Source organism: Trachypithecus francoisi, unplaced genomic scaffold, assembly GCF_009764315.1.
Source record: "Trachypithecus francoisi isolate TF-2019V2 unplaced genomic scaffold, Tfra_2.0 Lachesis_group5, whole genome shotgun sequence".
NCBI classification, from domain to species: Eukaryota; Metazoa; Chordata; class Mammalia; order Primates; family Cercopithecidae; genus Trachypithecus; species Trachypithecus francoisi.
This window is the reverse complement of record NW_022681470.1, coordinates 21330106-21341307: the sequence shown is the minus strand read 5'-3', so window position 1 is coordinate 21341307 and position 11202 is coordinate 21330106. Positions and strand designations below refer to the sequence as shown.

General features: G+C 41.8%; 1 pseudogene; it reads right to left on the bottom strand.

Annotated features, from left to right (window-relative positions):
* Positions 1 to 6827: 6827 nt before the first annotated feature.
* On the bottom strand, positions 6828 to 7934 carry LOC117075823 (annotated as a pseudogene).
* Between the last annotated feature and the right edge of the window lie 3268 nt (positions 7935 to 11202).

Sequence of the window (11202 nt, the reverse complement as noted above, 5' to 3'; positions counted from 1 at the left end):
CTGAGGAGTGTTTTACTTCCAACTATGTGGTCAATTTTGGAATAAGTGTGATGTGGTGCTGAGAAAAATGTATATTCTGTTGATTTGGGGTGGATAGTTCTGTAGATGTCTATTAAGTTTGCTTGGTGCAGAGCTGAGTTCAGTTCCTGGATATTCTTGTTAACTTTCTGTCTCCTTGATCTGTCTAATATTGACAGTGGGGTGATAAAGTCTCCCATTATTATTGTGTGGTAGTCTAAGTCTCTTTGTAGGTCTCTAAGGACTTGTTTTATGAATCTGGGTGCTCCTGTATTGGGTGCATATATATTTAGGAGAGTTAGCTCTTCCTGTTGAATTGATCCCTTGACCATTATGTAATGGCCTTCTTTGTCTCTTTTGATCTTTGTTGGTTTAAAGTCTGTTTTATGAGAGACTAGGATTGCAACCCCTGCTTTTTTTTTGTTTTCCATTTGCTTGGTAGATCTTCCTCCATCCCTTTATTTTGAACCTATGTGTGTCTCTGCATGTGAGATGGGTCTCCTGAATACAGCACACTGATGGGTCTTGACTCTTTATCCAGTTCGCCAGTCTGTGTCTTTTAATTGGACCATTTAGTCCATTTACATTTAAGGCTAATATTGTTATGTATGAATTTGATCCTGTCATTATGGTGTTAGTTAGTTATTTTGCTTGATAGTTGATGCCGTTTCTTCCAAGCATTGAAGGTCTTTACAATTTGGCATGTTTTTGCAGTGACTAGTACCGGTTGTTCCTTTCCATGTTTAGTGCTTCCTTCAGGAGCTCTTGTAAGGCAGGCCTGATAGTGACAAAATCTCTCAGCATTTGTTTGTCTGTAAAGGATTTTATTTGTCCTGCACTGATGAAGCTTAGTTTGGCTGGATATGAAATTCTGGGTTGAAAATTCTTTTCTTTAAGAATGTTGAATATTGGCCCCCACTGTCTTCTGGCTTGTACAGTTTCTGCTGAGAGATCCACTGTTAGTCTGATGGGCTTCCCTTTGTGGGTAACCCGACCTTTCTCTCTGGCTGCCCTTAACATTTTTCCCTTGATTTCAACTTTGGTGAATCTGACAGTTATGTGTCTTGGAGTTGCTCCTCTCGAGGAGTATCTTTGTGGTGTTCTCTGTATTTCCTGAATTTGAATGTTGACCTGCCTTGCTAGGCTGGGGAAGTTCTCCTGGATAATATCCTGGAGAGAGTTTTCCAACTTGGTTCCATTCTCCCGGTGACTTTCAGGTATACCAATCAGACATAGATTTGGTCTTTTCACATAGTCCCATAATTCTTGGAGGCTTTGTTCATTTCTTTCTACTCTTTTTTTCCTAAACTTCTCTTCTTGCTTCATTTCATTCATTTGATCTTTAATCACTGATACCCTTTCTTTCACTTGATCAAATCAGCTACTGAAGCTTGTGCATGCATCATGTAGCTCTTGTAGCATGGTTTTCAGCTCCATCAGGTCATTTAAGGACTCCTCTACACTGTTTATTCTAGTTAGACATTCGTCTAATCTTTTTTCAAGGTTTTTAGCTTCTTTGTGATGGGTTCGAACGTCCTCCTTTAGCTCAGAGAAGTTTGTTATTACCAATCATCTGAAGCCTACTTCTCTCAACTCATCAAAGTCATTCTCTGTCCAGCTTATTCTGTTGCTGGTGAGGAGCTGCATTCCTTTGGAGGAGAAGAGGCACTCTGATTTTTAGAATTTTCAGCTTTTCTACTCTGGTTTCTCCCCATCTTTTTGGTTTTATCTACCTTTGGTCTTTGATGATGGTGACGTACAGATGGGGTTTTGGTGTGGATGTCCTTTCTGTTTGTTAATTTTCCTTCTGATAGTCAGGACCCTCAGCTACAGGTCTGTTGGAGTTTGCTGGAGGACCACTCCAGACCCTGTTTGCCTGGGTATCACCAGCAGAGCCTGCAGAAGAGAGAATATTGCAGAATGGCAAATGTTGCTATATGATCCTTCTTCTGGAAGCTCGTCTCAGAGGGGCACCCGACTGTATAAGGTGTCAGTCAGCCCCTACTGGGAGGTGTCTCACCATTAGGCTACTTGGGGGTCAGGGACCCACTTGAGGAGGCAGTGTGTCTGTTCTCAGATCTCAAACTCCATGCTGGGAGAAGCACTACTGTCTTCAAAGCTGTCAGACAGGGACATTTAAGTCTGCAGAAATTTCTGCTGCCTTTTATTCAGGTATGCCCTGCCCCCAGAGGTGGAGTCTACAGAGGCAGGCAGGCCTCCTTGAGCTGTGGTGGGTTCTACCCAGTTCGAGCTTCCTGGCCACTTTGTTTACCTACTCAAGCCTCATCAATTGCGGACGCCCCTCCCCCAGCCTCACTCCCACCTTGCAGTTCCATTTCAGACTGCTGTGCTAGCAGCAAGTGAGGCTCTGTGGGCATGGGACCCTCCAAGCCAGGCACAAGATATAATCTCTTGGTGTGCCGTTTGCTAAGAGCATTGGAAAAGAGCAACGTTTGGGTGGGAGTGTCTCGATTTTCCAGGTACTGTCTGTCATGGCTTCTCTTTTCTAGGAAAGGGAATTCCCCGACCTGTTGCACTTCCTGGGTGAGGTGATGCCCGCCCTGCTCTGTGGCCTGCACCCACTGTCTGACAAGCCCCAGCGAGATGAACCTGGTATCTCAGTTGGAAATGCAGAAATCACTCGTCTTCTGTGTTGCTCACGCTAGGAGCTGCAGACTGGAGCTGTTCCTATTCGGTCATCTTGGAACCTCCCTTGTTTTCATGTTTTTAGCTGGTTGTTATATAGACTTGATTGTGTAGTTGCTTTACAATGTTAATGGTCTGTGTACTTAAGTGTGTTTTTGTGGTTGCTGATAACAGTCTTTTGTTTCCATGTTTAGCATTCCTTTAAGGACCTCCTGTAAGGCAGTTCAGATGGTAATAAATTCCCTTAACATTTACTTGTCTAAAAGGAATTTTATTTCTTCTTTGTTTATGAAGTTTAGTTTGGCTGGATATAACATTCTTGGTTGAAATTTCTTTTCTTTAAGGATGCTGAATATAGGTCCTCAATTTCTTTTGGCTTGTAGGGTTTCTTCTGAAAGGTCTGTTGTTAGCCTGATGGTGTTCCCATTTTGGGTGACCTTCCCCTTCAGTCTAGCAGTCTTTAATATTTTTTTCTTTGATTTTGATCTTGGACAACCTGATAACTATGTGTCTTGGGGATGGTTGTCTTATACAATATCTTGCAGAGGTTCTCTGAATTCTCTGAATTCGAATGTCAACCTTTCTAGTGAGGTCGGGAAATTTTTATTAACAATATCCTCAAATATGTTTTCCAAGTTGCTTGCTCTCTCTCTCTCTCTTTCAGGTATACCAATGAGTTGTAGGTTTTGTTTCTTTACATAATCCCATCTTTCTCAAAGTTTTTGTTCATTCTTTTTTATTCTTTTTGTTTGTTTTTGACTGACTGAATTGATTCAAAATGGTCTTCAAGCTCTGAAATTCTTTCCTTAGCTTCGTCTATTCTGCTTTTAATCCTTCTAATTGTATTATGAAAATTCTGGAGGGAGTTTTTCATCTGCATAAGATCAGCTTGGTTCTTTCTTAAAGGGCTATTTTGTCTTTCACTCCTGTATCCTTTTACTGTATGCCTTAGATTCTTTGAATTAGGTTTCAACTTTCTCCTGAATCTGGATGATCTTCATTGCCATTCAGATTTTGAATTCCATGTCTGTCATTTCAGCTATTTTAGCCTGGTTAAAAGCCATTTCTAGGGAGCTAGTGCAGTTATTTGGAGGTAACAAGAGAGTCTGGCTGCTTGAATTGCCAGAGTTCTTGTATTGATTTTTCCTCCTCTCAGTGGGCTGATGTTCCTTTAATTTTTTTTTTTTTCTGTTTAAAGCTTTATTTGCACACACTTAGGGTAAATGAAAATTTTATGATTTGGGTAAAACTTCACTCTTTGGAAAGTAATATTTTACACAAGGAGAAGTTAAGGATACTGGCTCCCAAGACAAAGCTTAGATTCAAGCCCAGTTTCACCATTTACACCAATCCTCTGATTTTGCTCAGTTTCCTTATGATATAAGGCACTCAGTAGCACATGCCCAGCACACAGTAAGTGCTCAGTAAGTATTGGCACTATGAAGTTCAAACAGCACCACTGGTAAACTAAGTTCAGATATCAGAGGTAGACACTGTTTATACATCCTCACAGCTGAGGTGATGCCATGGTGAAATTTTTATATCGAGGCCTTTGGTAAAAATCATGAGAAGAGCAGAGGAATGGACTTCCTGTGGCACCCAGAAATAAATGTTAAAGGAGCCTATTTAATACTATAGTAACTTCTGGACTTCCAGAACAGTGAAAAAAGAGGCTGGGGTAAGGAAGATAAAAGCCCTCTCACCACCCTGCATGCTGACCTGGGGGATGCTTCCTTCTACTCTGTGGTTAGACCCTCCAGATGGAAAAAAAAAAAAAGCATTCTTCATTCTTTAACCTAAATTATCCCCATGGCTCAATCTCTACACCTTCATCACCAAAGAGAACCCACTTCTCTCTAAAATTTCTGCTGTTCACATAGGTAAACACTACCACAAATGCTCTCCATTCATCTGAATGAAGATGCCAAAGAAGGACTTTCACTGCAGGTTTGTTTGTTGCATTCAAATTATACAATGTAAGGATAAAGTGTACAATACACAAAACCCCCAGGATCAAACAAACAAGTGAAACAAAACACCAGCATCACACATTTCCTCTAAATTCACAGTACAAAAGCAAATATGGAAATGGTTTGGTAGGTAATAAACCATGGCATATTTTCTTCTTCCTCAAAGAAAGTCACATCAGTCATTAATATTTATTTCCCTGTGAAGTTCATTGTTCTAATTTTTCAGGGTTCCTTCAACTCTTCTTTTCCTCTTTCTTGTTTTTTTGAGACAAGGTCTGACTATCACCCAGGTTAGAGTGCAGTGGCACAATCGAACCTCACTGCAACCTCTGCCTCTCGGGTTCAAGCAATACTCCAGCCTCAGCCTCCTGAGTAGCTAGCACTATAGGCCCCTGCCACCACACCTGGCTATTTTTTTTTTTTTCATTTTTTGGTAGAGAGAGGATTTTACTATGTTGGTGAGGCTGGTCTTGAACTCCTCACCTCAAGTGATCTGCCTGCGTCAGCCTCCCAAAGTGCTGGGATTACAGATGTGAGCCACTGCGCCTGGCCCCTTGCTTCAACTTGTAAACTTCAGAAAGCTAAGGAACAGAAAAATGACTCTCATCCATAGGATTTGACATTCCAACCTTTCATTCACTTGGTGGATGGATACTGAAACCTGCTACATGTCAGGCTTTGCAACCTCCCTCTATTTGAGAGTTGGCCGATGGCTTTAGTAAGAATAAGTTGGGAACTGTAACACATACGTTTACTTAACTTTATTTAACATTTCCATTTTTTAAAGTATAGATTCAGCTCTGACTATACAACTGTACATTTCTAAGTATTTTTTCTTCAGCAGTTACAAACCCTTCATCCGGGATGGTGTAAGTATAAAATAGAAATAGCAAAAAGGCAAATTATTCTATTTTCATTAGAAATTTAACTTTAGTCCTGTTTCTATCATGGGACTATTTTCACAAACCCTAAAACTAATCTACAAAAAGCTATTACTGGTCTTTTTCCTTACCAATTGGTAAAATTTCCACAAAATTTTAATCAGTAGCAAACCATGTAACAAGCTTGTGTTTTAACATAAAACTGTGACTATTTGAGAATACCTACTTTGGTTAAACTTCATAGAAAAAAAAAGAAGAGAAAAAGTATAGGAAAGCAGACCCTTTTTCTGCTTAAACTCACAAATGGCAGATTCACAGTGGGCTGGAACAGAAATAGCAGGGCTCTTCAGAAACTCCAGGATGTTTAAAGACAAGTTCTCACTATTTTTCCCAGGCTGGTCTCAAACTCCTATACTCAAGCTATTCTCATGTTCCTGCCTGCAAAGCAGATGGGATTACAGAGCATGCACCACTGCGCCTCACTCAGGTCTTTTGATTAAACTACCAATAAGGGCTAAGTGCATTCAGACTTATAAAATCCCTGAATGAGACCCCTCATTCTCTGTGGTTCTCTCAATTCAAGGTAGCATGATGTCATCTCTGAAGTTGTTCCTGAAGATAAAGAGATGGCGGATGACCAGGGCTAGAGCATGATCCATAGCAAGACTAAGTAAATGGTTATAAAGTGTAAGGCAGCAGCTCTCTATCTCTGAGGGGCATCAGAAATATCTGCATCTTTCTCTCTCTCTCTCTCTTTTTTTTTTTTTTTTGAGATGGAGTATTGCTCTGTCACCAGGCTGGAGTGCAGTGGCACAATCTTGGCTCACTGCAACCTCCGCCTCCCAGGTTCAAGTGATTCTCCTGCCTCAGCCTCCTGAGTAGCTGGTACCTGCATCTTTCTAAACATATGAGTGCTTGGACCTCACTCCCTACCTCCAAAGGTGGAGCTCCAGGCAGGTAGGTCTTGCCAAAGTTTAGTCAGCAATTCTGATGTGTGCCACAGAGAACTAACTATTGGTGCAATGCTTCTGCCATGCATATGCACAACCTTTATTTGGAGTAAGTGAAGGTGATTTATCAATGGTTCATTTTATAAGATCACCACTGTAAGTATTCCTTCATTGTCTACCCTGGCTGCAGATTACCCAGCAACAATCATGGATAAAATGTCAATTCCCTTCATAACCAAAGTTAGAATTTTAGGTGAACGTTTGCTTTTCACACTTTGTTTCTTTTATGTGGTAGAGCTAGGATATACTTGTTAACTTCTTATTTGTAGCTAGTTTCACCGAAAATTCTTCTGGTATTAGTGTGCTGCTAAATCTCTTGTTTTAAAGATAAAGAGATTTGTACATTCTTAAAAAAAAAAACTTAAGGAAAACATTAATCTTAGCAATTTCTGATAAAAGGAAAAAAAAAAAAAAACATTTCTAACTTACCACTGATCTTTACTAAACTTTTAAGCTTTAGTTTATGCAACAGGATCACAATTTATTTCCCCAGTTACTCACACCCAGATTGTTTCAAATCCCCAACAGGGAAGTCCAAATCATCATGCTGTAGATTCCCAAGCCTTAGCTTCTGCAGTGTTTCTCTGCAAAGGGGCCAGAACGATCCCAGCATTCCTGTCTTCACCCTCGGAAGACAGATTATACTTTTTGATAATTACAAATTTTGCTTTTTGATTTATTCTTGGACAAGTTCTCATATCAAGTAGCAAATGCTCTGTCCCCTTCTGAGAGCTCTCCGGATTGTTGTAGATGAGATATCATTAGTGATCCATTCATTCGCTATGTGAATATTGCTCCAGTGTTTTCACACCATGCCAGATTCATGGATGAATTTCTGAGCATCATTTCCAGCCTGAGCATACATGTGAACTCAGTCTGCCACAATTTGGGTGATGTCTTCTCCCTTCCACAAATTGGGAACACCAAAGGACTCCAATAATCTGTCCCACACAACAGCTTGACCTTTGTCATACCTTTTGTTTTGTACTCCAGGGATTTCTTTCAACTAGAATCCTGTTTTTGTTCAGTCCACTTCCTCTTTTGTCCAGGCCTTTCTAGCGTATGCACATTCTGCTGGTTATCACAGTTACTAGCCTCCAGTTTCTCCTGATGGTGTATAAGCACCTTAACATCTCTATCTGCTCCTTCTGAAAACTTTTCCATGTATCAGCTTCCACCCATTTGGCATTCTTGGTGGCAAGTTTTGACATGATGACCTAGTGATGGGCAGGAATAAGTCCATTCTCCTGGTATTGCCAACAGGAGAGATTAAGTCTTTGACAACTCTATCTTCCTGTTCCACTCATGTAGTCTTTGGCCGGCTCAAACAACCTGAGGTGCATGTTAGTGATTGGATTAAAAGAATCACAAGCAAGGAGAACCACTTCAGTCTTCTCTGATTTTTCCATGGTAAGAACTTGAAGTTGTTGATTTCAGTAGAAAACTGTGATGCCTCCCTTGTCTTTTCCATGCTTCTGGATTTGATGCCTTCCCTCAAGGCATGTCCAGATGCAGGGTTTTCCTTAAAGACCCTCTCAGCTTCACTAGGAAAAAACCTTAGAAAGGCTGCGGTAGGCTCAGTCAAGGGAGAAAATGTTTCCTCAATCTTTACAGTTACTATTCTTTGGATGGGGCCTTTTGCTTTTATTTTCTTTGATGCCCTTGAGAATTTGCCTGTGGTATCAGTTGGGTTCAGCAGACTGGCTTCATTTCTGGATGATTTCAGGGGGACAAGTCTCAACTCAGCACTCCTGAGCCATGTGCTCTAACTCTGGGGGCTGGAACAAGGCCCACAGCTTTGTTCTGTGGCCTGTGAAGTGTTAAATACCTGCTGTGCCAGAGGGGCTGAGGTGTTCCTGGTTCACTGGCAACAACACTCCAATGGGAGTGCTGGCAAAATCACTTCACTGGAGTAGTGGCAGAGCAGTTTGTGCATGTGCACTGGTGGCAGTGGGATGGTAAAGTCCACCCATGCATGCTGGCAAAGCAGTGGGAGGAGGCTTCACTTGGGTGCATACTGACAGGGTCCAGTCTACAGAAGGTCTTCTACAGATAGGCGGGGTCTGCCAGCAAAGGAGCTATGACAGTGGTCACTGCAATGCACCCTGGTTGGGCATCTGAGGCTGCACTGCCAGTGGCACAGTGCAGGCAAGTGGGCACAGTCAGGCTGGGACTTCGAGAAAGATTGGCAGACAGGGTGGCACTCAGATCAGAGTGGCCTTGTCTTATGGGCAAGAGAGCTCTGCTCTGTCCAGCTCCAAAAGTCAACAAAGGCCAAACCTTCTTGAGGAATGTGGCAAGCCTTGGGGGATTGGCACTCCTTGTCATGCTCCACTACAGCCATTCCCATGCCAACGTTTCTGGGCTCCACACAGGTTGGAGTCCTGCCCCTGCCAACTCTACAGGCAGCTCTCTCTACTAGCTGAAATGTTTGTGGGGGTCATGGGATCTCCTGCAGCTAGCATTCTGGAGGTCCATGGTGAGAGTAGGCCACTCCATGCCTATTTAACTAATCCCTTCCCCAGGAGCCACTGGAGGCCAGGAATGAGTCCTGGTGCCTGACAACCTCATTGAGAGTTCTCATCCTCCCCCTTCAGCCTAATTTCTGCATCTTCCCTTCACCCACTCTCAATGCCTACCTTCTAAAGATCTGCTTGGGCTGAGCTGGTCTTCTTGATGGCCTGGTTTTTCAGTGGGAGATACTCTTCCTCGCTGCATCTAATCAGCCATCTTGACTCTCCTCCTTTGCTTACAATGAATTTTATACTTTCATATGTTTTTATGTTAGTGTCCTTTTGTTGCAAGTTGAAAAACTTTCTTTAACTTTTTTTTAAGGGAGGTCTAGTGGTAATGAACTCCCACAGTTTTTGTTGGTCTGGAAAAGTATCTCTCTTTCATGGCTAAAATATAGTTTCATTGAGTATAGTATTCTTGGTTGACAAAGTTCCTCCTCCACTCCCTAGTCAGCACTTTAAATATATCATCCCAAGCTCTCCTAGCCTACCAGGTTTCTGCTGTGAAATCTGCTGATAGCCTTTGGAGGATTCCTTGTATATAAATGAGTCACTTTCTTCTTGCTGCTTTCAAAATGATCTGAAATTCCAGAATAGAAGCAGGGGGTGCATACTTAAACATCAGAAATAAGGTGGGGAAACTCAGTTTAATGGTCATCAAGGCCCACTATTACTTGAGCTGTATAATAAAATATTAAGCATGAAACCTTCTAGGCCAACCTCTTTCCTAGCAACGGATTTCTTTTCTTTTCTTTTTCTTTGAGATGGAGTTTCTGTTGCCCAGGCTGGAGTGCAGTGGTGTGATCTTGGCTCAGTGCCACCTCCATCTCCTGGGATTGAGTGATTCTCCTGACTCAGCCTCCTGAGTAGCTGGGATTACAGGTGTCCACCACCACACCCAGCTAATTTTTGTATTTTTACTACAGACAAGGTTTCACCATGTTGACCAGGGTGGTCTCAAACTCTTGACCTCAGGTGATCCGCCTTCCTCGGCCTCCCAAAGTGCTGGGATTACAGGCATGAGCCACTGTATCTGGCCTAGCAATGAATTTCTTTTACTGAGTCACTTGTGCTTTGGTTTCAATAATGATTTATAATTTCCTTGTGTTGTGAGATGTGACAGAGGTTTGGCACACACAGAATTAACATTATTGTCATTTCCATGTCTAGGTTTATGAGCAAGACCCTTTGGCTAGCTCATGGGAGCCTTAAGAAATGAGAATTAGACAAGGCTCAGTGGAAGAGTGAAAGCTGTTGTCACTATGGAACCATCTCGTATATTTATTGTTCTTGTTTGCTAATTATTTTTTGTTTTCCTTTTCATAGCCTCTGTGACAAACTCATGACCCTGTTTCTTTGCACTAAAATCTCTGAGCTTTTTTTTGTGTGTGTGTGGTTCACTGAGTTCACAGGCACTGTCTGAGTGGCACTAAGCATTAAATTTATTTGAGCAATTCATTGGCCTTTTTATCTATGAGACTACCAGAAAATTTAGCAAAGAAAAAAAAAAAAAGACATTATTAACTGTTGCTACAGACTATTCTCTTGCTCAGTAAATAACATTGAGCTCAAGTCAATATGGCTGCTACAGAACTAGTCCGTGATATACCCTAAGGCTGAAATTATCAGAGCTAAATGGGCAGAACCTGGATATGAAAATTTGGGGCAGGTATTTGAAGCTGGACTCAACTACTAATGGTAGAAAAAACAGCCAGGCCAGTAAATTTTGGTGTCCAAAAAGCACAGTGATAGATGATTTCTGACTCTTGCCCTTCCTATTGGGAGTACAGGGGCACCTGGTGCTATCTTTATGGGGTGTTGAGTGTCATTGTCTGAGACTGAGAATGCAGCACAATGGGTGTATGAATGCTGAGGAAGTCAGAAAGATTACCAGGTCTTAAAAGCAAGAGGAAAAGCTCATTGGGATATGGAAGTAGGAGTTCAGAGTTTGAGGGAGAAGGTTCAGCAAGAGCAAAATAAGAAAAATGGAGTGGAGCATGAGAAACTTACATTTAACGTCCGGGAAGAGTAGGAGTCATCCCACCATTGTTCTGCTGGAAGCTGGATTAAATATCAAGGCATTTGAGGGCAGCAGATGAAGAGTAGTTGGTGAGCAGATATTATTGCCTCAACCTTGGGTTCTGTCTTCAGAGGTAGGGCTTCA